The sequence below is a fragment of the Phoca vitulina genome, unplaced genomic scaffold, assembly GCF_004348235.1.
Source record: "Phoca vitulina isolate PV1807 unplaced genomic scaffold, GSC_HSeal_1.0 scaffold21, whole genome shotgun sequence".
Classification (NCBI taxonomy): domain Eukaryota; kingdom Metazoa; phylum Chordata; class Mammalia; order Carnivora; family Phocidae; genus Phoca; species Phoca vitulina.
The window spans coordinates 4,097,024-4,122,055 of record NW_022589724.1 but is presented as its reverse complement, the minus strand read 5'-3'; the positions used below and the strand labels follow the sequence as shown (position 1 = coordinate 4,122,055).

Genomic DNA, 25,032 nt, shown 5'->3' with positions numbered 1-25,032 from the left:
TAGCAATATTCATTCAGATGACTCAAGTTGTTTTCTCATTTTAAAATGTTTTCCCAGTTTTACTGAGAAATAATCGACATATATCACCGCATAAGTTTAAGGCATACAGCATGCTGGTTTGATTTACATATATTATGAAATGATTACCATGATAGGTTCAGCTAACATCCATCTTGTCATATAGGTACAATAAAAAGAAAAAACAAGAAAAAAACTATTTTTTCCTTGTCATGATTTTTTTTAATTTCACTGCACTATTAGCTGAAACACCCCACTCTGCAGAAACACACTCCCATATCTGAAACAGAAAAAGCTTTGAAGAGATTAGAATCACATTATCTTTCATTTTATCAGTTAACACCAGAGGAAGAAAACTTAGCCAAATTAACCCCTACAGTCACGCTTAAATATGAATCCTCACACTAAGGCAGAGACACACATTAAAATTCAAAATTACATCTCATACATCAGGAAGGTGCGTTGCAAATTTTGCAGGTTGGTTTCAGTGCAGGAGATGGTTGTAGCATAAGGATGCATTTAGCTGCAAATAACAGAATCCAGTCTCCCAGGGCCTCAGGCAATAATGATGTTTGATTGTATCACCTAAAAAGCAGTCTGGAGAAGGCAGGCTCAGTAATGCAATGGTGTCATTCAGGACCCAGGTTCTGTCTCTCCTTCTTGTCCGCCATCTTTCGCTCATTGGCTACTGCAGCTTTGAATACTACATCCTCACAGGGCTACATTCAAAGATGGAAGAGACTGGGGTAGAAAAAAAACTTTCTCCTTGTGAAGTTCTATGTTTCTTTTCCAGGAAGAACAATTTCAGGACGTCTCCCTGAGACCTCTCCTTTTGTTTCATTGGCCAGATATGGGCCAGGCCCTCTCTTTGACCAGTCCCAGCCAAAAGGAATTTGGATAAACCCAATCCCAAATCCCTCCATTTTAGCTTAGGTGGGGGCTTATCTTTCTTGACCTCAAGGGCTCTCTACCCATCACCCAAATAGAATGGGGCTTTTGTTAGCCAGAAAGATGGATGTGGATTGCTCATGGTCAAAATGTGAACAGTGACGGACCTGTTTCTGGAGGAAGTAGTCAAGACTTAATATTTTTCCTGCTCTTGCCGCTTTGTATGATATTTAGAAATTGAAGCGACATGGAGATTTATTTTATTTAGATTAGATTTATTTAACCATATAGTCACAGAGTTATATCATAGGAGCCTTTAAAAAAGATACTGCTACAAGATTGTTTTGGAGTGTCAAAAGCTGTGAGAGGCTTAACTTGTCAAATTCCTAGAAGCCCATAAGACTTCATTTTCTTCCCAGTATGATAAGACATCTATCTGAGCTGCTGAACAGGAAACATCATGGAAACAATAAGATCATTGTTGCTAGTTTCAAGGAAGTATAGATATTCAAACTCAAACTGGACAAGGGGATTGACCAGTTGACAACTGAAGATCATGCTTTCTACTTATTGTTGAACTGTTCTGAATTACTGATTTGGGGCACACCAAGAGCTTTTTATTTTTTTCCAAATTCACAATTTTAGAAAGTGGTCACATAAATGTCGATATATAGTATGAACTGTGCTATAAATTTCTGAAACAGGCAAATATTAATATGTCTACATTAGAAAGTATTTTCCTGTCTGTATTCAGTTTCATGAGAAAACTGTGAAATTGAAATCATGTTTCAATTGAAATCAGTGAAATTATGTTCAACAAGAAAACTCAGCATCCTTGGCAGTTTAGAGGTAGGTCTGACATGAACTCTAGGGAGATCCTGAAATTTCTAGCAATCTCTTCAGCAGTGTTTGGCAGTTCACTCTTTAAGAAAGGAATAAAGATGAAGATAAGAACCACAATCAGTTCTAGAATTGCAAGCTCTCCCCAACAAAAGATATCCCCCCAATTCAGTCAATTAATACTAGTGACACCTAGTCTCACCAGCCTGTGAGTGCAAATGAAGTCATGTTAACATTAAATAATGCAGTTTCCTTTGTTGACACACTCTTCCCCACCCCCTAAAATCCTCACTCAAATATTTCTTGAGAACCTCCAAAAAGGTACCTTACATGTATGTGTCACATAGCAATTTGCTATCCACAATTACCACACAGCATCTATCTTGTCTTTCCGCTCCTATTCTGGCCCCACACTGCCTGCAAAGTAACTCTAAAGGGCCTCTCCTTTCCCTGCTATGGTAGTCTGTGCCAGGGTTACTATTTTTTAATGCTTACCGAACTATCAGTCCTGGAGGCTAAGCCAGACTTTGGCACAACAAGAACAAATGCTAAAGTCTCAGCAACAAAGGTTTATTTCTCACTGCCATAAAATCCAATAAAGATCTGGGCAACCCTTTAGGACAACTATTTTCCATGTAGCAACTCAAGAATTGAGGCTGAGAGAGGTTTCACCATCATGTAGCTGCCCCATCAGGAGCAGGAAACCTCCTTGGTCAACCAAGCAGGCTTAAAGAAAGATAAAGAAAAGACTTGCTCATTACTCAACAGCTCTTTGCGTCAGACTGCAAATGGCCAGAACCGTGGCCTCACTGAACTGCAAGAGGGCTGAAAAATACAGAGAGGTCCTCCATATATATGAAAGAGGAGAAGAACAGTAGTGAAACAGTATTTGGTGAACAGTAGTAATACCTACTTTACAGGTCAGTGCTGGGTTCTGGGAAAAAGTGGAAACAATGACCCTCTCCATTTTTGTTTTTTAAGATTTTTTAAATTTATTTATGTATTAATTTAGAGAAAGGGAGAGAGAGAGAGTGCAAGCAGGGGGAGGGGCAGAGGCACAGGGAGAGAGGATCTCAAGCAGACTCCCCACTGAGCACGGAGCCCTATGCGGGGCTCAATCTCAGGACCTGAGATCACAACCTGAACCGAAATCAAGAGCCGAACTTTTAACTGACTGAGCTACCCAGGCGCCCCTCTCTCTCCAGTTCTGTGCTCTGTTTTGTCACCTGATCCTCAAATCAGTACTGCTTATGTCCAGAGTCCCAGAAACTTTCTCATGAGTAAGCTCCATTGTCAGTGTTTAATCCATCATTTTTTCTTTGTTAGGAGCTTCTTTCTTTCTTTTTTTAAGATTTTATTTATTTATTTGGCAGAGAGAGAAAGAACACAAGCAGGGAGAGCAGCAAGCAGAGGGAGAGGGAGAAGCAGACTCCTCGCTGAGCAGGGAGCCCGATGCGGGGCTCCATCCCAGGACCCTGGGATCATGACCTGAGCCAGAGGCAGACGTTTAACAACTGAGCCACCCAGGCGCCCCAGGAGTTTCGACATAGTCCAAGAATGGGGACACAATGCTGCGCCATCTCTCTCTCTCTTTTTCATGACAAATCGGCATACACCCCTTTGTTTCTAATCCTCCTTCAGACAGTGTCTGACGTGTTCACTACTGTATCATTAAGTCACAGCCCAGTACCTGGAACTCCAAAGTGTGTTAATGAATGGATGGCTGGAGGGATGGAAGAGGGGGGCGGATCGATGAATCATAGTTCTGTCTCCACCCAGAGAGGAAGCTCAAAGGAGGCCTGTTACCACTTTCTATTTACCTCTGGAACCTCTGGCACTTCGACCCTAGCTGCGGTCCTTCTATCTTGGACACCATTTTTACCTCTTTTTTGGGGGCTCCCTTTGGACCGGGACCTTGTTTAAGATTAACTATGGGAGGGTGAGCGTTTCAGTTTAGTGGCTTGAAATCCTAGCACTCAGACAACTTCAGGGATTCCTAATTAAGGGATGTGCACATGAGAACAATAACTACATGGAAAACGAAATACCTTTTTATTAACTGATAAGTAAGCACCCAATTGTCTGCCAGGGCAGACATCTTGGTTAAGCCAAATTAGATTATGCTGTTTAGGCCTGTCACTCGGGGGTGATGGAAAGGTCTGGAATAGACCAGATGCAACTGATGCTGAGGCACTTAGGTAGAATGGTGAACGGCCAGGCCCCAACCCAGTGCACTGTAGTAAAGGGACTGTTTGCAGAAGAGGGAATTTCAGCTGGGACAGTCCACCCTCTCGTAGAACGGTTTCGGGTAACGTCCCTGTGCTTTCAGAGTGTGAGCAATCCCTCCTCCCTCCAGAAGCAGCTGGTGAGAAGGGTGGACAGAAGGTGTGGGAGCAGCAGAGGGAGCAGAGACGCTCCCTCCCCTCCCCTACAGGCCAATGTGGAAAAGGGAGGAGAGCTGGCTGGGGATTCCCCATCTCCTCTTCCCCTCTTCCATGCCTAGCTCTTTACCCTTCTTCCTCTTGAATGCCATCTTCTTTCTCCCCTTTGCCCAAACCCTTCGGTCCTTTACACGGGGTCACACCCATTCCACTCCATGACAGACTGTCTCCAGAACTCCAGTCTAGGCCACTGTCCTCGCTCTACTACACCTGCTTGTTAGAGACAAGTGCAAACTGTAAGCTTATTACTGCATTTTTGTACAAAGTCCTTTTTTTAAAAAAAAATACAAAACTTACTACACATTAACACTGGTATGTGGATACACTTTCTAATTTTTTTAAGATTTTATTTATTTATTTGTCAGAGAGAGAAAGCGCACAAGCAGGGGGAGCAGCAAGCAGAGGGAGAAGCGGGTTCCCCGCTGAGCAGGGAGCCCGATGCAGGACTCGATCCCAGGACCCTGAGATCATGACCTGAGTTGAAGGCAGATGCTTAACTGACTGAGCCACCCAGGCATCCCATGGATATGCTTTCTTTTGCCTATACATGGGTTTCTGATCAAGTGGCCCACTATGAACGTTCTTGGGAGCCTTACCACAAGGAATAGCCTGCAGCTAGATTCTGCCGCTGAGCTAAGGTCCCCATCTCCTTTACATGTTTGCTATGAAAATAACAAAAAGTTCTTCCATAATCATAATAAAAAAAAAGTAACTTGGGGAAAAAAGACTGAAAGTTTGGCCATGATAGAGGCACTGTGAGAGGAAAGACTTTGGATGGGGCAGAGTTAATATTTCCCTGCCTGGCTTCTTTCTCTCAACCCCTCCCACTCTCTCCCAATTATATGCCATTATTTCCCCCATTCACCTTCATTTCTGCTAGCCTGAGTAAGTGTAAAGAGTCTTTGTCTATGCCATAAGTACCAACCTATTTAGATAGCTGTTGGTTAACATCGATCTTCTTCGGTTTCCAACTAATTGTGCTGTTTATCTAATAGTTCTGTCAATAAAATTTTAGAATAGAAAAATAGAGAGCAAAATGCCTCAAAGCATTCTCATAACTGCAGAAACTTTACAAGGAAAAAAAAAACTGAAGAAGCTAAAAGACAAGTAACATACAGACACTCCACCCAGAAGATGGCAAATAAGCACATGAAAAGATGCTCGAAGTTATTAGTCATTAGGCAAATACAAATTAAAACCACAATGAGATACCCCCACACATGCACTACATGGCTAAAAAAAAATTTTTTTAATGACCATACCAAGCGTGGGTGAGGATGTGGAGCAGCTAGACTCTCATACACAGCTGGTGGGAACATAAGATGGGACAGCCACGTTGAGAAACCAGTAGGTGGTTTCTTGAAAAGTTCAACATACACCTACCATTTGATCAGCTCCGGCCATTCCACTCCTAGGTATTTATCCCAAGAACAATGAAAACATATGTCTCCATGAAGACTTGTACATGGATATTTATAGAGCTTTATTTATAATTTCAGTTAAAAACTGAAAACCACTCAAATGTCTATCTGCAGCAAGCAGGTAAACACAGAAGGACATCCGTCTAACGGAATACTAGTCAGCAACGAAAAGCTTGAATATGGGTGAATCTCAAAATAATTACGCTGAGTGAAAGAAGCCAGAGCAAACACACACAAAAGCATGTATTGTATGAGGTCATTTGTGTAAAACTCTAGAAGATAAAAACTAATCCCTATAGGGACAGGAAGCTTGAAGATGAGATGGGATGAGGTAGGGAGGAAGGGTTTATAAAGGTACATGAAGAATATTCAATATCTTGATTCAATATCTTGATTGCAGTGATGGTTTCATGGGTGTATACGTGTCAAAACGTCAGATGTTACACTTTACTAATGTGCAGTTTTATTATGTCAATTATATCTCCATAAAATTGTTACTTAGAAAAGACTCACATAGTGGTTTTTGCACCAGACAAAGATGAAGAGGTGGCTTGCATCTTTTCATTAAGTTTCAAACTGCTCTTGAAAAGCTCTTTTCAAGAGTGTAGGTCAGCAGAGAGGAGGGTGAATGTGGTGGGTTATCTATCACCTCACTGTGCTTTGATCTGTTGGTTTCTTTAGAACTTCTCTAAAGACTTATTTCAAAAAAGCCCAGATTTAAGAAACAATGGAAAAAGCCTTTAAAATTTGCTGGATCATCTGATCTTTAACGCCCACTTAGTTATAACATTTTATGAATCTAAAGTTCTATAAATGAATTACGTATACTATCCCTTTGATTTGAAGATGCCCTCAAGTATAAAAGACATGCCATATCTCAAGCTTTTAACAGCTTTTTATGGAGGATAAAAGCAAAAGCAATAAAATTACACTTCTTATAAGATTCACTCCAACTTCAAAAATATTAGAAAGTACGATAGTCTTTGTAGCAAGTAGTCCCAAGGCTGTCGGGAAGGATGCATAGGGCCCGCCTTTGTAAGCTCAAGGTGCCCCTGTGTGGTCTCAGCACTGTGGCTAGTCTCAGGCACAGTCTCTCAATGAAGAAGCAGCACATTAAAACCCCAAACTTCATACTTAGTATAAGTTTCCTCTTTGCCTGGAATCTGTAGAAGCCCTGATGCTAGGGTTGTACCCAGAACCCATCTTATCTTTTAAAAATGTGAATTGGTTTCATTTATGCAAATTGGGTCACAAATCATCATGGAAATGCAAATCAAAACCACAATAGGATATCACCTCACACCTATTAAATGGCTATTATCAAAAAGACAAGAGGGGCGCCTGGGTGGCTCAGATGGTTAAGCATCTGCCTTTGGCTCAGGTCATGGTCCCGGGGTCCTGGGATCGAGTCCCGCATCAGGCTCCCTGCTCTGCAGGAAGCCTGCTTCTCCCTCTGCCTCTGCCTCTCTCTCTGTGTGTCTCTCATGAATAAATAAATAAAATCTTAAAAAAAAAAAGGGGGGGGGTGCCTGGGTGGCTCAGTTGGTTAAGCGACTGCCTTCGGCTCAGGTCATGATCCTGGAGTCCCTGGATCGAGTCCCGCATCGGGCTCCCTGCTCGGCAGGGAGCCTGCTTCTCCCTCTGACCCTCCCCCCTCTCATGTGCTCTCTCTCATTCTCTCTCAAATAAATAAATAAAATCTTTAAAGAGTGTTTCTCACTTTCCATAAAAAAAAAAAAAAAAGACAAGAGATCACAAATGGTGGCAAGGATGTGGAGAAAAGGGAACCCTCATGCACTGTTGGTGGGAATGTAAATTGGTGCAGCCACTATGGAAAACAGTACGGAGGTTCATCAAAAAATTAAAGATAGAACCACCGTATGATGCAGCAATTTCATTTCTGGGTATACATCCGAAGAATTGAGATCAGAATCTAAAAGAAATATCTGCACTCCTGCAGCCATTGCAGCATTCTTTACAATAGCCAAGTCATGGAAGCAATCTAAATGTCCATCAACAGATGAATGGACACAGAAAATGTGTTGTACACATACGATGGAATATTAGCCTTAAAAAAAGAAGGAAGTCTTGCCAATTTTGAAAACATGGATGAACGGAGAGGAAGTAAAATAAGCTAAACACAGACAAACACTACATGATACCATTTATATAAGGAATCTAAAATAGTCAAACTCATTGAACAGCGAGTAGAATGGTGACTTCTAGCATCTGGGGGTTGCTGGAGGGGGAAACAGAAAAGTATTAATCAAATGGTAAAGTTTCAGTTAGCAGTGAGCTTATACCAATGGTACACTTTAAAACTTGATAAGATCTTAGGTTAAATCTTCTGTTAAACCTTGGGGTGCCTGGGTGGCTCAGCTGGTTAAGCAGCTGCCTTCGGTTCAGGTCATGATCCCAGGGTCTTGGGATTGAGTCCTGCATCGGGCTCCTTGCTCAGCGGGGAGCCTGCTTCTCCCTCTCCCTCTATTGCTCCCCCTGCTTGTGCTCTCTCTCTCTGTCAAATAAATAAAATCTTTAAAAAAAAAAAGAAAAAAGAAAATCTTCTGTTAAACCTTTGCTAAGATCTTATGTTAAACGTTATCACATACAAAAAGTAATAATAATTAAAGAGGGTGGGAGGAAACTTTTGGAGGTGATAAATATGTCTGGTATATATTGTGGTGGTTTCATGAATGTATACTTATCTCTAAACTCATCAAGTGGTATACATTAAATAAGTACAGCTTTTATATGTCAAAAAAGAAATAAACCAAATTTAAATTAAGTGAGAAAAATTGTCCATATCTCCCTTCATTTGGATATCATACAAACTGAGAGACTCCATCTTAACTTTCCATTGAGACAATCAGAGACTATTTTAGACTTCCTTATGTAAGAGTATGCAAATGGAAACATTGACAGATTATAAAAATATACATGATGAAAAGAAGGAAATCCATCTAGGAATTAGAGACGTATTTTCCTATAAAATATAGTTGCTGCAATTAAATACATTCTAGAAAATTTCTGATTCACGTTTTTGCCAAATTCTCAAGAGAACCTGACTCAACAAATCATGTAGTCATGAAATGATAATGAAAACATTAATAAATAATAAAATGGAAATATCCAAAATTATCTGTTAGTTGTGGTGAGTGGTAAGTATGTCGGGGTCCCAAATTTTTGAACCCTGTCTTGACACCTCCTTTCAATACCTTGGCAAAGGCCACCCCCTTAGAGTACATGTGCACAAGCGACTATTATGGGAAAATCATCCCCAAATCCTGATGTCGTCTATCCTCGTACGTTGGGCTAGGAAATATGACTTGTGCCTAGATGAGTCATCCTCCTGCCTGGTGGGACTTCACTCTGGTTCTTGCTTCATCTTTGAAGAGAAGGAAGCAAATTTTTCGAGTGGGAGGAGGACTCAGACTCCTCCTACGGTACCAGCTTGAAGAGGAGGGAAGCGATTCAATAGGAAACATCTAAAAAGACCAAGAGGCACCCGAGCATTTATCTTAACCCAGTTCTATTGAAGCGATCTCTACCCTGACTAGAACTAGCAAGCACCTCAGATCTCAGAGAAAGAGCACGAGCTCCCTCTAGAGGACAGAGCACAATCCTGCACTTCCCCACTAGGTGCTCCCCATACGCTTACCTGGGATTTTACTTCCCTTCTCCAGAAAAGGCGTGGGAGACTCCCTTACTGCTATGAGCATACCTCTCTTACAATACTTATCACAGGGCATTATTTGTTACAGCCCATCTCTCCCCTGCAGGTGTGAGCCCCGAAGGAAACCAGAAGATGTCATCTCCAAAAATGTCACTTTGACATCAAGATTATTTTGTGTTAAGCCAACCTAAAAGACAGCAGATGCAAAAAGGACACTCTGACCTTCCTTTTTATTCCTGAAAGCAGGAGATGAAAGTCCTGTGTGAAAGATGCCTCCCCTATAACAGAAGGAAAGAAAAATTCTTATCACCAGAGATGGGAGACTAGGCTGAGAGAAATCTGTAAAAACCAACCTTGTTAAACTAACCCTTCCATCTCAGTCACTTCTCCACCATTGACTGTCCCAACGCTTTGTCTTTTCATGTTTCCACAATTTACTACTTTTGCTCAATTAGTGTACGGACATTCATCTCTAACTGCTTCTCTGGGTCTTCATTTTCCTGTGGGGCCTCCCATCTGCATGTGAAAATCTGTTTGCTTTTCTCCTGTTAACCTGTTTTATGTTGATTCAATTCTCAGGCCCAGCTGAGGAGACCCTACGAGGGGAGAGGTCAAGTTTCACCTCCCCTTCAGCCCTTGACTGGAACACAGTCGGCCGTCAGCGATGGTACTTGGAGGAATGGAAGCATCTGTAAGAAACAAAAACTGTTTAACCACATTCTTATCTTGCAATGTTCAGTTATTTTTTCTACTTTCTCTTCTGTTCTTTTATCTCTGTCACATACTATAATTAGCATTTTATATGGCCCTTGCATATGCCATATTTCATTGAATTCTTACAGTTCTGTTGGGGGCATATATCTGTGCCTGCCTTTACTAGATGAGAAAACTGACATTCATACTGGTGAACTGAGTAGTCGAAGGTCCCAGAGCCAGGCAGTTTGCCTATGGCCTTTTCTCTGTAGCCCAAGGACAAACATTCAGGAGGCAGCAAGACAGGGATACTCCGAAGTGGATGCCCCAGCAGGCAGTCCACAAACCACAAGAGGTCACTAGGGGATAAAAGACCACAGTTTCTCTGAGCAGAATCTATCTGGCTGAACACATTAATTTTTAGGGTGTTTGTTAGCAATGGCAGGAATCATAGGGACTGAGTGATCTGAGAGGATACCAGAGTTCTGGATTGATTGTAGACATTGATTTGCCCAAGATGTAAAGGAAAACAGTTCTTTTGCCAATCATTCCAACAGCTGTTGTTTTAGGAATTATCTTGTCAGCATAGAAAGCGTGAATAGAAAGAAGTGGTTAAGCACCAGGGCGTGGGAGTCATATCTGCTGGGGTCATGTCTCAGCTCAGTATGACCTTGGGCAAGTTACATAAGCTCTCCACTTCCTCATCTGGAAAATGGTGAGGATGAGGAAAATAACCTACTAGTAGAAGGAGGTATGTAACGTGCTTGGTTCGTGTTAAAGGCTAAATAAATGCTAGTGGTTCTTGTGTCCGTGGTTGATAGTGGAGGGGATGTGAGTTCACTTTGGGGCCCTTTAAGTTTGAGGTGGTGGAACATTAAAATGGAGACGAACCAAGAGCAGAGTGAAGTGCGTGCAGTCACAAGTAGCTTACGGAGGGGATTAACCAGATGTTCTCTCTGGGTTATGCAATCTGGAAGTATGTTTTGGGGTCTTTTTTTTTTTAAGATAGATTCTATTTTATAAACAGTAACGCGTTTTTATAAGAACCTTCAGGAAGTGCTACTATAGACATGGATCAGACATGAAGAAAAAGTACATGAGTATAATTAAATGGTATCTATGAGATGCCAAAATATTTAAATGAGGAGATGAGGAAATAGGAGGTTATCTGGCTGACATTTGGCATCATGAGAAATTTCTAAAAATACTTTATTATTCATTTATTCATCCTCATCACATAGCTGCTGCCTTTTTAAAAAAGATTTTATTTATTTGAGAGAGAGAGAGAGAGAGCACAGAGGGAGAGTGCGAGGGAGAAGCAGACTCCCCGCTGAGCAGGGAGCCCGACGTGGCGCTCGATCCCAGGACCCTGGGATCATGACCTGAGCCGAAGGCAGATGCTTAACAACTGAGCCACCCCAGCGCCCTGGTTTGGAACATTTTTATTATTCTTTTACGTTTCCCTCACAGAATTCTATCTAAATAGAATTATATATGATATATTTTTAGACTTGGAAGTCTTATTATTCACTGTATCATACTTCTCTGCAACCAACTTAAAAAAAAAACTTTCTTAGTTTTCTGTAACCTTAAGACTTTAAGGCAGCACTGTTCACAGGTGGCTCTAAACACTTGAGATGAGACTACAGTAAGTAAAGAACTAAACTTTTAATTATATTTTCATTTTAAAATTTAAATAGTTTTCTAGGGGCGCCTGGGTGGCTCAGTCGTTGAGCGTCTGCCTTCGGCTCAGGTCATGATCCCAGGGTCCTGGGATCGAGCCCCGCATCGGGCTCTCTGTTCGGCCGGGAGCCTGCTTCTCCCTCTCCCACTCCCCCTGCTTGTGTTCCCTCTCTAGCTGTCTCCCTCTCTCTCTGTCAAATAAATAAAATAAAATCTTAAAAAAAAAAAAAATAGTTTTCTAATTTCCTTCATAGAGATCTTACCTATTTGTTAGGTTTTTTTCTAAGTAATTTGTGTTGTTTGATGCTCTTGAAAATTACTTTTTTTGGAAAGTTACTTTTTAAAAGATATGTTTTCTGTTTTTTGATGGTATTTGAAAAGACATTTGCCCTTTGATACCGATTTTGTATCCTGCAACCTTACTAAACTATGATTAATTCCTTTTTTTTTTTAAGATTTTATTTATTTATTTCACAGAGAGACACAGCAAGAGAGGGAACACGAGCAGGGGCAGTAGGAGAGGGAGAAGCAGGCTTCCCGCAGAGCAGGGAGCCCGATGCGGGGCTCGATCCCAGGACCCTGGGATCATGACCTGAGCCGAAGGCAGATGCCTAATGACTGAGCCACCCAGGCCCCCCTAAACTATGATTAATTCTAATAATTACTCCATCCAAGCAGACAATCTTATCATCTACAAATAATGAACAGTTTTGTTTCTTCATTTCTAAACTTTATACTTTTTATTCTTGTCTTAATTCACTGGCTAGGACAATACTGAACAGAAGTGGTGATACCAGGGACCTTTGTCTTACTTCTTATCCTAAACAAAATTTTTCCAGTATTTCACCATTAACGATGATGCTTGCTATTGGTTTTTCATAGATACTTTTATTAAAGGGCAGTTCCTTCTGTCGATAATAAGTCTTGAATCACGAGTTTTGTCTGACAACGTCCTCTAAGAAATGATTATTTTCCCCGTTTAATCTGATAATGTAGCCACTTACATTATTTGATCTTCTCATGATAAACTAAGTTTGCAGTCCTGAGATAAACCCATGTCATGGTTACTTGTTCAAGTTATTGTATTCAACTGGCTAAGATTTTCTTCAGAACTTTTCCATCTATGTTCACTAAAGAGATTGGCTGTAATTGTCCTCTTTCATACTATCTTGCTAGGTTTTGGCTGCAGATTTATGGAAGTCTCATAAATAAGTTGGGTAGTGTCCGCTCTTTCTGTACTCCGGAATGGTACTGACTCAAATCAGAAGCATTTGTTCCATGGTTCATACAAACCAATAAAATTGTGTGACCTTAGAATTATCCTTGTGGTAAGATCAACTTCGGTTGCTATTTCTTTAATGATTATTCTATTTTCTTCTTGAGTCATTTTTGTTAGTTACATTATTCCAGTAATTGCTCATTTTAGCTAGGTTTCCAGATATGTAGGTAACAAGTTTCTTTCTTTTTTGTTTTTTTTTTTTAAGATTTTATTTATTTGACACAGAGAGAGAGAGAGAGAGAACACAAGCAGACAGAGCAGCAGGCAGAGGGAGAGGGAGAAGCAGGCTCTCACTAAGCAGAGAGCTGGACTTGAGGCTGGATCATGAACCCAGCTGAAGGCAGATGCTTAACCAACTGAGCCACCCATGCGCCCCAGTAACAAGTTTCTTGAGATCCTTCTTGCCTTTTTAATACCCTTCCTTTCATTCTTAACATTAATAAAGGAAAAAAGAAGACAAGTAAACAGTCTTGGCAAAGGGTTTGCCATTTTATTCATCTTCTCAAAGAATCAACTTCTACCTCTATTTTGTTTCATTTGTTTCTACTCTTATCTTTTCTTTGGGTTTATTTTGTCTTTCAACTTGAGTAGCTTAGCTCAATTTTCAGTCTCTTTGCTACTGTGATATAAACATTTAGAACAAAAAAAATGTCTTTTACTTTAAACTTTCTGACTCTACATTTCAACTGTGTCTCTTATAAACAGCATATACTGATTTTTTTAAAAATTCAGCATAGGAAATTTATTAATTGGAGACCTTAATCTATTCATAATTATCACAATTGAGTTTTTGTATTTATTTCTACCACCTTATTTTGCACTATCTCTTCTTCCATTTTTGTTTCCCTCTTTCTCCTTTGTTCCCTTTTGGGGGGTGGAATACGACTTTTCCCCTTTATTCTTGAAGCATCCGTTCAATCTGTTTTGGAAGTCAGGATGATGTATATCTGTATCTTCATCTACATTTTTATCTGCCTGCCGACGCACGGTTTATATGATTGCCCTTCCTCTGCTCTCGCACGGATGTGCGCGATTCGCTCAGATAGATACTGCCTGCTCGTGGACGGTCCTATGGGCTTGATGCCAAGACTAAGTCGTCAGGTGGCTCCGCTTACTGCGGCCCCCGCAAGTGTTGGCGGGGCTGCCCCTGGCATCCAACTCTGCAGGCTCTGCTTCCGCCGGGGCCACCGCCTCCTCGTGCGCCCTCTGCAGGTCGTCCGGCCTGCTTTCCGCAGGCATCGGGGACGCGCAGAGGGGCAGCGCGCTCCCTGCAGAAGGCCTGGGCTCTGCCGTTCGCTCCCCCTTCCCTGCTGCGGCGCGCCCCCCACCCCGCCTGGCACGGCGACAGCCCCTCCCCCAGCAGGAGCGCGACCTGCCGGGACAGAGACCCCCCGCCACACCCACCTCGGCCCCACCTTCCCTACTGGGTCCCACAGGTCCCTGCAGCCCGAGCCCGCACCTGCTGCCCGGCTCGGGCAGGGTCCCCTCCTCGCACCCGCCCCGCCAGCCCCTCCTACAGGCGCCCCGCGCGGCTGCCTCGCCCCAACGGAAGCTAGTGCTTCAGCGTTCCTTCTGGTGCGAAGCCAGACCATTTCCTAAAAACGAGTATCTCACACCAAAAAGTAGTATTACGCTTAACAATGAAACACTGGTAGATTGCCATGAAAAATAATTTAGAAATAAAGAAGGCCACTATTAGCACAAAATTTTAGCCTTGTCTGTAAGTTCTAACCAATGTATAAGAGGCTATTGAAAAGGACTATGGCAGTATTTTATTATTTGTACAAGATATCATTTCTCTTAGAGTAGGATATTTAAAATGGAAGAACGTCAACTGAAAAACTATTAGAACTAGTTATGAATGTCAAAAAGAAGGTAAGTTACTAAAGAGCTTTTCTATAATGAAAGAAATGGATTTTCTAAGAGCAATCGTTAAGTTAAAAATATAAAGGAAAAATATCTCACTGAACACAGCAACATAGCATAAACTTAACAAGAAATGCATAGAGCCAATTATCACAAGAACTATGATAATTTTGTGAATACAAAATAAATAGAGGTGCCATTTCATCTTTGTTGATGCTAAGTTCTAACAACACATCAATTATTTCCTATAATTTCGATCAGAATGTCAAATTGAAAATTTCACAAAACCCTCAAAGGGTTCACTTGGAGAATTAGAAGATAAGAAGAACCAAGAAATCTTTGAAAAAGATTGTAGGGGAGGTCATCTAGATATTTACATGTATAATAAAGTAATTAAACAGCGCTGAGTACTACAAGGAAAAAGTAAAATGCATTCATAGAAAAATAGAAAGCATAATATGTGTGTGCTGTGCATGCATATATATATATGTATTTTTTAAAAAGATTTTATTTCTTTATTTGAGAGAGAAAAAGCGAGCATGAGCAGGGGGAACGGCAGAGGGAGAGAAAAAGGGAGAAGCAGACTCTCCCCTGAGCAGGGAGCCCAACGTGCTCGATGGTGGGGCTTGATGCGGGGCTCGATCCCAAGACCCAGGGATCATGACCCTAGCTGAAGGCAGACACTTAACCGACTGAGCCACCCAGGTGCCCCTCCCTACATATATGTATTAATCAAGTATATTATGAACAGTACCTCAAAAGAATGCTGAATTTTTTTTAGAAATAGTATCCAGATTAAGGTAACAGAACTCTTCATCATGGCGGTCCAACATTTTTTAACACCCTCTGACCTTTCTCACTTTGTAAACAAGTCCTGCTTTCCCAGGAGAATCCATAAATCGGGCATATGACTTAGGTCTACATTCCCCCTACCCTGCCCCAAGACACCCGATGTGGAAAAGAGCCACGTGAGGAGGCATGTTCCGGGAGAGACTGTTCTTCTGGGACGTGTGGTGTCAAGAGCGTTTGCTCTTTTGGAGCAGCCATGTCAGAGCTGCAGGTGTCTCACTGAGTCAGTTTTTTTTTTTTTTTTTTTTTTAAGTTTTGGGGTTTTTTTTGTTAGAACCATCCTGGGGTGTGGTCAGATGTGCTGACCATGCCTGTCTTGTTCTTGGCTGTGTATTGTAGCCTACAAGTCTAGTTCTCTGGCCCTCACAGAGGTCTGTGAGATACCAAATATCCTTTAACAAATCCCTCTCTGCTTAAGTTGGAGTAGTGTCATGGGCTGAATGTTTGTGTCCTCGCAAAATCCATATTCCTAACCCCCAGCGTAATGGTATTAGGAGGTGGGGCCTTTGGGAAGGTGGAACCTTTGTGGATGAGATTAGTGCCTTTACAAGAAGAGACAGGGGAGAGCTTGCTTCCTTTCTCTCTGCTCTCTTCCAGGTGAGGGAGGATACAATGAGAAGACAGCCATCTGCAAACCAGGAGACATGTCCTCACCACACCCTGGATCTGCCAGCACCTTGATCTTGGACTTCCCAGCCTCCAGAACTGTGAGAAAATAAATGTTTGTTGTTTAAACGACCCAGTCTATCATATTTGGGTATAGCAGCCCAAGCAAAGACAAGTTGAGTCTGTTATTTGCATTTAAGAACATGCATGAAGAACATTAAGAAGATGCATGGTTGGAACCCCTGGGTGGCTTGGTGGGGAAAGCTTCTGCCTTCAGCTCAGGTCATGACCCCGGGGTCCTGGGATCGAGTCCCACGTTGGGCTCCCTGCTCGGCAGGGAGCCTACTTCTCCCTCTCCCTCTGTTCCTCCCCCTGCTTGTGCTCTCTCTCTCTCTGACAAATAAATAAATAAAATCCTTAAAAAAAAAAAAAGAACATGCATGGCTCATACACTTTACTATTTGGGGGAAAATACATTTAAATTCCTGCTTCACTATTTGGGGAAAAATACATTTAAATTCCTGCTTCAAACTATTCACAAAAATAAAATACATCTGGATTAATGAATAAAATGTAAAAACACACACCCATACACACACATAAAACCAAACATACATTAAAACACCAAAAAACAAAGATAAACCTAAACAGAACAAGCCAAACTAATAACAATGAACTAACTAACCACTATGGTTCAACACTTGATATGAGTAGATCAAAAATATGAATGAACTAGCAGGCAATGAGAGATGGAAACGTGGTCAGTTAAGTGGTTTCACAACATTAGAAGATAAAATTAACTGACTGTCCAGGAGAAGCACAACTCTTCTTAGTTCTCAGGTCAGGCAGGAATTTTTGTCTGTGCACTTCATACCGAGCACAGGCTGTGAGGGGATTATTGGACAATGGCCTGAGAGTGAGTAGCACAGACTGATTTCTGGTGATGGCCCCCAGGCAAGTCAGAGCATAACACACCAAAAGCACATTAGCGCTATTCACCCAAAACAGTTCCAGCAGGAAAGGTGTAGGCCTGGGTATGCAATGTGCCCATTCTCTTTACCTCTGACATTATCAAACTGGATGGACTGCATATTCTTCCAGGGATCCTCTCCTGATGTTTCTTTCAGGCGATCTTTCCAATAATTAAGGGACTTAAGCCCAAGTTTATACTCCTTTGCTGTAGAACAAAGATCTCTCTCTCTCTCTACATAATCAAGATAGTCATGGGACAGGGCCTCTCAGAGGCCATGGGAGATCCAAGCTACTTCCCTATTTTTCAGCTTCCAGTAAGTATATTAAAAATGAAGAAATGGCAAAACCAGAGTTAATTTGCATGCATACGTTTAGCATGTTAATGCTTTGAATACACACATATAACAATAATTTTGTGTATAACTCATTTGGTGATAACGTCAAAACTGAATTTGAGGCCTTTCTTGAATGTGAAGCTCAGATCTTCCTGGCCTTCTGGTGTTGGTCCTGGTTAAAGTTATATTCCCAAAACTTAGAGTCTATATGTTAATAGCCAAGTAGTTCTAGGCTTGGCTAGACGCCCTCCTTGGCCAAGATAAAAAACCATTGATATATACCTAATGAAAACAATGCTGTTCCTGACTTTATAAGCAAACATGTAAAAACCACACTAGTGTGGGCTTGATTTTTAAGACCCCCTTTAAAGGGGGTGAATGCCTATGAACAAATAATTTAAAGTCAGAATTGTGCAGATCTTCCCTTGCCTTTCTTCCAGGCCATGATTAACTAACAGGGTCACAGTCTGTCCTTGTCATGTCTAGCTCAAGAAAATGAAATTACATCATCTGGGTACAAAGGAATACTTGTCCTTTGTTCACTCTTCTCTGGTGTTTTCTGGTTCTGTTCCACTCCCACATTCAGAGCAGTAGGGCACGGGGAAAACAGGCCCATGGGGGGATTGCTCCTCCTTGCAGCCTGGCACCCACCTCCATCCAAAACACATACCTGAAGTTCAATCTCAGAGCTGGAAAACCTCGACCCTCTCACTTCTGGTCAGCAGGTCTGCGTTTGGATTCTTCCCTGACCATCTCAGAGAAAGAGATGACCCTCCTCTGAACTCACAAGGGGGCTTGCCTCCCTTGTGGCCCTCACCACACAACCTTGGAATATGCTTACAAGAGAAACCAAAATTGTGATGTAATGCCAAACACCCCTGAAGGAAGGTGGAGCGGGTTGGAGAAGTTTCAGGGTTTCTGAGTGGCTTGTCCCAGCAGAGCATAGGGCTCCGTCTGACAGCCCAGAACGTTGATTTTTTGGAGATACAAAGGTCTGGAGGTGCATGGTGGGGTACTGCCTCAACCTACTGGTTGAGTAAAAACAAGTCAGACTTCTAAGGACAACCTGAGAGGGAGGAAATGAGCAGGGGACATGGCAGAGGAGAGAAGTAGAGCCTCCAGCAGTGAATGGAACAGCCCGCCTGGGTGTGGGGGTGTTTCAAAGGACTTTTATTTATCTTTATTTACTTATTTTTAAAGATTTTATTTATTTATTTGACAGAGAGAGACACAGCAAGAAAGAGAACCCAAGCAGTGGAGTGGGAGAGGGAGAAGCAGGCTCCCCGCTGAGCAAGGAGCCTGACGCGGGGCTCGATCCCAGGATCCTGGGATCATGACCTGAGCTGAAGGCAGACGCTCAATGACTGAACCACCCAGGCGCCCCTCAAAGGACTTTTAGGAACAGGGATGACTAATGTTCAATTTTAAATTGTATGTCTTCTTTGGAAAAATGTCTATTCATGTCTTATGCCCATTTTTTAACTGGGTTATTGGTTTTTTGGGTATTGGGTTTTATAAGTTCTTTATAGATTTTGGATACTAGCCCTTTATCAGAAATGTCATTTGCAAATAGCTTCTCCCATTCCACAGGCTGCCTTTGAATTTTGTTGATTGTTTCCTTCACTGTGCAGAAGCTCCTTATTTTGATGAAGTCCCAATAGTTTATTTTTGCTTTTGGCTCCCTTGCCTCAGGAGAGGTGTCCAGTAAGAAGTTGCTATGGCCGATGTCAAAAGGGTTACCGCCTGTGTTCTCCTCTAGGATTTTAATGGTTTTCTGTCTCATATTTAAGTCTTTAATGCATGGCCATCTCTTTATTCAACTCTCCTCCTTCATGCCCCTTTATGCTTTCCACAAATCACATTGCCATTTTCTTCCATCTCCTCAGGCCTGTTTCTACCTCTCTCTTCATCTCTTTCAAGGGATAAGTCACACTTTCAAACTTTGGATACCATAAGGGGTGAAAAAAATCTTTCCTCATCTAAAGCTCCCCACTACCCTCTGTGGGGGAGTGTTACTCTTCTTGGGTGTGGGTACGCCACTTTTGAGATGAACTCAGGATCCAGCTTAATTTTTCTGCCTATTAAATGAAGAAAGCTTTTGAGGGTGGGAGTGAGGTGGGAAGATTCAGGATGAAGGACACAGGATATGATGAAGTTGGGTATTGTGGGAGCAAAAGTTTTAGAGTGACTCTTCTTTGGTGACTGAGAAGGAAAAGGGAATTTGGAGAATGTAGGAGAAGGGGATGATAGCAACTGTTATTTATCCAGTAATTAATTTTTGCCAGGCATTATGCATAACCCTTTTTGTTCACCATCATTCAATCCAATCCTCCAACAATGTTGTAGTTTACGTCTTATTATTATCCTTTCACTGCTGAGGAAACTGAGGCTCAAAGAGCTTAGAGGACTTGGCCAAAGTAACACAGTGAGGAAGCCCTGAGCCAGAATTTAAGAGTAAGTTCTATTTAACTTCAGAGTCCAGATTCTTAATGATGAAAAAATATTGACTTGCCACAAAATTTTATGTCTGGATGTTCAGAAAGGCACAAGGTTGAGTTTGTAGGTAACTGGATTAATTACCTGGGAGGCTGAGTGACCCTGTTCTTCATTTTGTGGGGGAGCAGATGGCTGAGGCGGTCACAAAGCAATGGACTGGTCCACTCTTTGTAGATGCTGGCTGGTTGCCTGCCCCTCAGAGTCTGAGCCTTTTGTCCAGCTTTCCAGGATCTGGTCAGCCTGGCACTCTTCATTCCTATGGGATGAAGCAACCCGAGGGGTAGGGGAATAGGAGACAGGTAGTTAGAACTACCCAGGTTCTTTCATACACACCAGTATTTTGACGATTTTTCTTTTCTTTTGAAGATTTATTCATTTATTTTAGAGAGAGAGAGAGAATGAGAGCAGGAGCTCGAGCAGGGGGGAGGGGCAGAGGGAGAGAGAGTCCTTCAAGCAGACTCCCTGCTGAGCGCAGAGCCTGATGCCCTGATGCCCAGCTTGATCCCAGGACCCTGAGATCATGACTTGAGCTGAAATCAAGAGTCAGATGCATAACCAACTGGGCCACCCAGGTGCCCCAGTATTTTGAAGATCTCTAGTCAAAAAATAATCTATTTTAACAATAATTCCCAAAAGAAAACATTTTTATGGTCTGAGTTTCTTATATTATTGTTTAAAACCATTGACTTTGTTTTAGGACAACCATGTGTGTTAAAAAAACATGCAATTTCAGAGGAGAAGACCACAGAACATGGCCTTCGCTAGAAGGGATCCCTCCTTCACTGCAGAGATGATGAGTTCAAGGCCCTAGGATGGCTTTAAAATCACAGATTGATATTGAAGTCCTTGCCCTGTTACTTACTAATGGTGTGACCTTGAGCCAGAGACAGGATCAACTCCTTCCCCTCCAAAACAATGCCTAGCCAGCTGACTGATGTATTCTATGTGAGGTGCCCAGAAAAGGTCCTGTGAGGAGGAAGTGTCAACAAGTTGTACTACTCTCCCTTGGGTAATATGTTCCACCGCCCAGTGTAGAACTAGAGCCGGAACCTTGTTTTCTGATTCTCACGTGGGGTGTGTGTGTGTGTGTGTGTGTGGACACACATGCACATGCATACCACAGGAGCATTGGTAATGTTTGCCTATCCCCGAAGCAACATGGTTTAGTCATCCTGTAATTAGGTAGGGCTTTATCGTTTCCAAAGCACTCACTTAGATGCTATCGCTCACTCAGTGGGACCACATGGAAAAGTTATACGGGGGGGGATTCCTAGGCCCACTTTGCACATCATGTATGGGAGGCTGAGAGAACGTGGTTTCCTTCAGTCCCCTAGCTAGCCAGGGGCAGAACTAGACCACCACCTAGATCTTGTGCCTCCCTCTCTGTACCTCTTTCCACTGGTGCACAATGCCTACCCACCTAAAGGCCAAACAGTTCCACCAAAGAGATAAGGAATAGTGAAAAAAATACAGGCTGGGGGTCATAAATGACATAAGTAACTGACAATCCTGATTAGATAGTGAGGGAAAAACTGGACTTTGATATGATTAAGCAAAAGGCAAAGAGAAAACACTGACAAGGCAGTAAACAACTCGCTAGGAGGGAATATGGGACAATGGGGGCTGGTGGTCACTGCTGACCCCAGTGTAACTCTTTCCTGTCAGATAACTACTGGTCACTCATCCTGAAAGTCTGCAGCCCCGTCCTTTCTGCCTCTGCCTCTGCAGCGTCCTAACTGCACATACATGTTTCCTCAGACAAGGCAAACCTCGTTCTTTATCACATTCAGGCTTTAGTTGTCTCTAGTCTCAAGGGAGTGGTATTTCTAAGCCCTAGAATTTAGATCATCTTAAATTCTCACTGTCCCTCTGTGCATAGGTCTTACAGTCTCACGCACTCGGTCAGATGCTATGGAGCACGATTTAGCCATGTAGCAGTCTGGAATATCTAGACTTTTCTTTCATGTTACTTCATGGAGTCTTCATTGAACACTACCACCACCACCACAACAACTTGGTACTTTTTTAATATGCATTCTCTTATTTGGTTTGATTTGATTTGATTCTCACCTCAACTTTCTCTTCCCACTTCTTAGATTAGAAGCCTCTTGACAACAGGCCAGTCTTATTCATCGTGTATTCTCTACAAAAGTATACTCTTTGCGAAATGCCTCTGGAGCTCACCAAATGCCTTATACATAGAACCTCAATAAAAATTTTGTGAACCATGCTGAAATAACACTAGCTCTATCCCTATGACCAAAATAATGACTGCTGGTTTCAGGGTGCTGAAACTATCCCGACCCCCACAGCAGATTTCAAGACAATAAGGAAACATCTGCACCACAGATTAGAAAAGAGATTTTAAAATGCCATATTGACCCAACCATGGATCTTCCTTGCATCGTGTAGATGTGGCCCCTTTTTATGAAAGTTCTTCCCCTATAATATTACTAAGCCTCTACTGATTGTAACTCTGTGATCCAGGAGATTTACTGGCATGTACAAGTTTGTTTGTGGACTCAGACGTCATAGTGCTCACGAATACATTGAATTCGTGGCCCGTCATATTCAAATCAGAACTATCTAGAGTGGGGTGGGGAGTGGAAAATAAACATGGCAGTTATTGGAGGTATTGACCGTAATGCTCACAAATGACATCATCTTATTTTTGCCTGTTAGGAGAGTCTGCAGTTGGAGACCTCTAAACCAGAAGTATGCATTCAGATTGGGCCATTTAATAAAAATGTACTCTGTGCTACACCCCTCATCATATGTCGTTTCATTCCTGCTTCATAATCAGTTTTGGATGGAGGCATGACCAGCCCATTTGACCAATGGCAACACTGAGGGTCAGAGAGGTTGGAGGATTCCCCAGTGTTTCACAGCCCCCGGGTCCCACGCTCTTTCCACATATCATATCATATCTCAGTTTTGAACATATTGCTAAGTTAAGAGACTTTTAAAAAAACCACCCAACCCTGCAAGCAGTCTGTGTTGCTCCAGGGTTGCTGTTTCTCTAAGCTCCAGGAAGCCTTGCCCTTGCTTTCCTGCACTTTGAGTTACAGCAGCACATCCAAGCCCGGAGGTGGCCAAATGCTGATGCCACGGGAGCCACAGCAGGTGGCACCAGTCAGAGGCGAATGTGCTCATGCTCCTCTGACACGCTGGCCAGGCTGCTGCCCACGTGAAATGATACCCAGCAAGAGCAGGGCCACCCAGGTCTGCCGACGCAAGGCATTCTTCTCTGATGAGTGCAGGTTTAATGTCCAAGGTTATAAACTGCTGGGAGGGGGAGAGGGAAAGGGCTAATCTTACCTTTTGGTGGCAGCCAAAAGGTAAGCAGCCCTGCTTTAGACCACTGGCTTGGAGGAAACAGGAGTCCCCGTGTACCCATCCTGTGACTCCAGGCAAGTTACTTGCCCTCCCCGAACGAGAGTTTCCCCACCCAGAAAACAGGAGTAATAAACCTCTCCTCAGAGGGGTGCTGAGATGGCAGATCACGTGTAAAAAGAACCAGAGGCATCCTAACACCTCAAAAAAAATAGCTACTATTATTGTTATTGCTGTCATTGTTATAACAAGAATAATTCGTGCTGCTAGCGTAAGTAAAATTGTTTCTACCATGCATCTCTTGGCAGGTGGCACGTTTTAGTCACGATTCTGACACTCCAACCCTGACCCCCGAAAGCTGTCGCTAGCCCTGCTCTCCATTGTATCATCACTATCCTCCATATTCTTCTTCCATTCTCCTTTGACAAAAATCAAATCTGATGAAACTCACATATCCCCCAGATCAGGCCATCTTGGTCTGATCAGGGGCTTGCATGAGCATCAGGTGGAGATGGGGAAACCAGAAAGTGTGCCTTCAGGGGGCACATGGAGTCAAGAATGCTGATGACCTTTACCTGGCCTGGCCCTTTGCTCTCCTTAGGACAGGTCTTGGCCAAAACTTCCGTTGCCAAATGGGCCTCAGTTTTGTGTTTCAAACATTTCAATTTCCTTTAATAATCATGTTCTATGTCTAATGCTCCCCCACTTTTAGAAGCTGTCTGAGCCTAAACTCTATTAAGACAACTTAGTTCTCTGCTTCTTTTTCCTTCATTCCATTGACAGTTCACTTATTAGAGCATCACACCGTATACCATCAAGCACTTTGATTTTTAGGGTGTTTTTTTTCCCTTCCATTTTATGAGTTATCCCAAAGGAATATAGTCCTGAGAATTTTATGCTTTCCTATGATCATGGTCATTCATTATTTTTAGATTTCCCCAGAACTTTTATTTGCCTCAGGAAGAAAATTTTATTTGCCTTCTCTTGACCTAGATTTTGGTTTAGTGCTCAGGAAAAAAAAAAAAAATCCCTGTAAAACGAACCCTTACCCAGACAGTGCCATAACTAGGGAAGCTGGTAGCTTACAGCAATCACTTTGAGTTTTATTCTAGTTTTTTTTTTTTTTTTTTTTTTTTTTTTACCACGTTAAAGACAAATGCATAAAGGGTGAGAAAGAGTGAGAATGGGGTAGATACAGTGTGTTCTGGTATTATCAACATCAGGGGGCCCAGCTTGGTTTTGGAGGACAAGGAGGGATCTCATGCCTACTGTGTGCAGGCACTCTACAAACTCATTTAATGCTCTTGTGAAGTTGAGATCCCACTTTACAGAGGAGCATATTAAGGCCTGGAGACATAGGAAGGAAGGAAGGAAGGAAGGAAGGAAGGAAGGAAGGAAGGAAGGGAGGGAGGGAGGGAAGGAGGGAAGGAAGGAAGGAAGGGAGGGAGGGAGGAAAGAAAGAAAGAAAGCGAGAGAGAAAGAAAGGAAGGAAGAAAGAAAGAAAGAAGGAAAGAAGAAAGAAAGAAAGAAAGAAAGAAAGAAAGAAAGAAAGAAAGAAAGAAAAAAAGAAAGAAAGAAAGAAAGAAAGAAAGAGAAAGAAAGAAAGAAAGAAAGAAAGAAAGAAAGAAAGAAAGAAAGA

At 42.3% G+C, this 25,032-nt stretch overlaps 2 protein-coding genes across 6 annotated transcripts in view; both read left to right on the top strand.

Moving 5' to 3' along the window:
- Positions 1 to 25,032, top strand: part of PGAP4 (post-GPI attachment to proteins GalNAc transferase 4) — a 62,417-nt gene that overhangs the window by 23,334 nt on the left and 14,051 nt on the right. For all 5 annotated transcript variants that reach the window (XM_032419160.1, XM_032419163.1, XM_032419159.1 and 2 more), the window contains exons 3-4: positions 9,861 to 9,972; positions 16,249 to 16,358. The gene's annotated coding sequence lies outside the window, so the exon portion shown is untranslated. The remainder of the gene's footprint in view (positions 1 to 9,860; positions 9,973 to 16,248; positions 16,359 to 25,032) is intronic.
- The window catches only part of ALDOB (aldolase, fructose-bisphosphate B), a 22,815-nt gene continuing 14,051 nt past the window's right edge, over positions 16,269 to 25,032 (top strand). The window contains exon 1 of the mRNA XM_032419167.1: positions 16,269 to 16,358. The gene's annotated coding sequence lies outside the window, so the exon portion shown is untranslated. The remainder of the gene's footprint in view (positions 16,359 to 25,032) is intronic.